Source organism: Dromiciops gliroides, chromosome 4 (assembly GCF_019393635.1).
Source record: "Dromiciops gliroides isolate mDroGli1 chromosome 4, mDroGli1.pri, whole genome shotgun sequence".
NCBI classification, from domain to species: Eukaryota; Metazoa; Chordata; class Mammalia; order Microbiotheria; family Microbiotheriidae; genus Dromiciops; species Dromiciops gliroides.
The window spans coordinates 59,165,824-59,169,509 of NC_057864.1; positions in this window are offsets into that span (position 1 = coordinate 59,165,824).

Below are 3,686 nucleotides of genomic sequence, written 5' to 3' on the forward strand. Positions count from 1 at the left end.
CTTTCTCTACTGGACAGCGACCAAGTAAAATACTAGATAAGCTGTAGTGAAAGAAATTTTATTAACCAACCAAAAGTGACTTAACATTATAAAAACATTTAAATTGCACTATTTGTCCAAAATCCCACAAAAAGAGCACTCTTTAATATAAAAGTCTCTGGGAAAATGTTTGGTTCATCTAAGGGCTACCATATACTCCTCAGCCCCCATTTCGCATAACAGCAGCTAAGTGACCATAAGAGCACAGGACCATAAAGTTGGAGATAGAAGGGACCTCAGGGAAGCCACCTTGTCAAATTCTCTCATTATAGGTGAGGTTAAAGGACTAGCCCAAGGTCATACAAATATCAAGAGATAGAGGTGAGATTGGGACCTATGTCCTCTGACAAATCCAGTGATCTTTCTATCATACCATGCAGCCTTTCTAGGTACGACAAGTAGGAAGTTGCCGAGCTGGGATTGGTTCCCATGTCCGGTTATAGCTTTACCTTCTGCAGTCTGTTCCCTCTCTCCAAGAGGAGTCTCTGACAATGTCTGTAACACCAATTTCCTGCCTCTGTGCTTTGGGGCCAATACATCTATCTAGCAGACTCCAAGTCTAGAGCACGGACATCCACTTCACTTCCTAGTCCATTGCAATCGGTTGAGTTAGTCGGTAAATATTTATTAAGCGCCTATTATGTGTCAGGCACTGAGGTAAGTGCTGGGGATACAAAAAGAGGCAAAAGACAGTTTCTTCCCTCAAGTAGCTTACAATCTAATGGAGAGACAATGCACAAACAAATACATAAGAAGCAAGCTATATACAGGACAAAGAGGAAATAATAAACAGAAGGAAGGCACTAGAATTAAGAGTGGTTGGGATAGGTTTCCTAACAAAGATAGAATTTTAGCTGGAACTTAAAGGAAGCCAGGGGAGCCAGTAAGAGGAAATGAGGAAGGAGAGAATATTCTAGGCATGGGGGACAGCCAGAGAAAAGGCTCAGAGCTGAGAGATGAAACGTCTTATTCGTGAAAAAGCAAGGAAGCCAAGGTCACTGAATCAAAGAGCACATAAAGAGGAGTTTTAAGAAGACTGGAAAGGTTGGAAGGGACTAGGTTATAAAGGGCTTAGAATGCCAAGCAGAGGATTTTATATTTGATCCTGGAGGCATAGAGATAACAAAGAGAAGACAATGGCTAAATTAGTTTATGAGACTGACATTGGTATTCTGAAATCAAAGCTGAATGGAAGAATACATTTAAATTAATACCTATGAGATGGAAGCACCTAGGTGGCTCAGTAAATAGAGTGCTGGGCCTGGAGTAAGGAAGACCTGAGTTCAAATCTGACCTCAGACACATACTAGCTGTGTGACCCTGGGCAAGTCACTTAACCAGTCTTAAACCACTGGAGAAGGAAATGACAAACCATGCCAATATCTTTACCAAGAAAACCCCATGAACTGCATTGGTGTGCTCTGGTCTACGAAGTCACAAAGAGTCAGACATGACTGAACAACAATAATGAAATACCAGTTTTAATGTCTACCTTTGGAATTGTAAAATTAACCATAACAGATCTGGAAATCACTAACAAAAAATCAGGACCATAATAAGAAATCATTGGACCTGTCACCCCAAAGTAACAATTTTTTAAAAAATGAGTATTTCCACACCAAAAATGAGGAAGAGGTTTCAAAGACTGGTTTGAAAAAGAAATACCTTCTACTTTTTCTCCAGAACTGTAATCTGTAATTCTCTCTCTCTCTCTCTCTCTCTCTCTCTCTCTCTCTCTCTCTCTTTCTCTCTCTCTCTCTCTCTCTCTCTCTTTCTGTCTCCCTCCCTCCCTCCTCCCCCCTGCCCATTTCCAGTGAGGGGTGAGGGGTGATGGTCCCCTATAGAACTTTGGTCACAGGCACCTTCCCATACTCTGGCAGAAATGGTGACAGCTTGCACCTGGTGAGTATAACACATTTACTGAGTTAGAGGGATCTCTGAATATCTTTTTTGCATTATGTCTCCTTCCCTGAACCTGGACATTCCTAGTCTTGGTGGAAGCCTGCTGCATTCAAGACCTCAGGAGCTCCTGAGTTCTTCAGTCAGGGCTGGCCATCAGTAGGAAGAATTTCTGGCATGGGACAGGATGACTACTACCATGAGAAGGAACTCAAAGTCTGGCCTGGCTGGCCAGGGCCCATTGGAGTTGCCTGAGTCGTCCCATGGGGCCATTTCTGACCTCATCAGGTTGGTTAATCATCCAGGTCCAATGATGCCCTGACCTGTGTTACCAGCTGTGGGTGGAGTGGATCTGGTACAGTGTAGCAGTGGCAGCTTCTATGCCAGGGCTGGCATAAGGAGGCTCCACTCAACTTGGTACAGGAACATAGTGTTAAGGCCCTGCCCCCAGGGAACATTGCTGGGCCCCAAAATGGAGGGGAGGACAGAGCTCAGGCCCCAGGAGTAGCAGAGCCCATGATAACATTCCTGGCCTGGCACAAAGGGGCAGAGACAGTACCCATGTCATTACTGAGAGCTGGCAGAGGAAGGCCACATCAGGCCCCAGCATTGGGGGCACTCCCATTCTAGGAGGCTGTGGCAGCTCAGTGGTCATACTTGGCTCTGACATGTAGGGCCAGAGTCACACCTTGGCATAGGAGGCCACATTGAGACCCAGAATAGAGGGGCAGAGTATGGCCCCAAGCAGCTGTCACACCTGTAGTGGCACTGAAGCCTCCAGTGGTGCTGAGTCAGGCATAGGGAATGGGGGACAGGGGGCAAGAGGCAGAGCCCCTCTAGTCAAGAAGATACCAACTCAAGAAGACTTATTCAAGAGGAAGGAAAGAGTCATGAAGAATGACTAGTGTTTTCAGAAGGCCCTTCTGGGCCTCTTTGTTTCTTTTTCACCATCCTCTCATTTTCACTAACCCACGATCACTTTTTTTCAGCCCACCAACTTTGTGATAACCACGTGTGTACGAGAGGAGACAGACAGGCAGACACAAGAGCCCAGAGCTGGAGAGATAGTCCACCAAAGGTTCAGTACAGCTGCTGAATTAAAACAGAAATGTCAAGAGAACAAAGTGTTCCAGCTGACTTCGCTTCCTGTTGATAAACTCTCTGGAGAGGAGGGGGTGAGGCCTGGAGCCCGGAATATTAGGTTAGGGGCTGGAGATTGGGGAAGGGTGGGAGAATGGAGCCCAGGCTTTGGGGAGGAGGTGGGATCTATTTTTCAGACTCGGTCAGCAGGCACTTGGGTTCAGAAAAGCAAGGTTCCCATATGCAAGGCTGTTGACACTGACTTCCTGTAGGCTGGCCATTGTAGCAGAAGCTCCCAGACCCCATGTGCCCAACCTACACAAAAACAGGATGTTAGCTTTTAGAGCCGATTAAGCCATGTAATGCAAATTCCTTCTTCCCCCTCCTCCTCACTGCAGCCCCATGCATCTTTCTTTCCCTTTCTTTTAGAAGAGGCTAAATTCTCTCCCTGCACAACGAATGCCAGACTTGGTCTAGGTTCTGTACTTCAGCAGGAGGATGGCTGAGACAGTTGGGGAGGATTATTGCTTTTTAAGGTCTGGGTCGGGCAGCAGTTAGGCACAGTGGAAAGAACACTGAGCTTGAAGTTAGGAAGAACTGAGTTCAAATCCAGGCTCAGCTACTTCCTAGCTGTGTGACCCTGGGCAAGTCACTTAACCTTGTTTGCC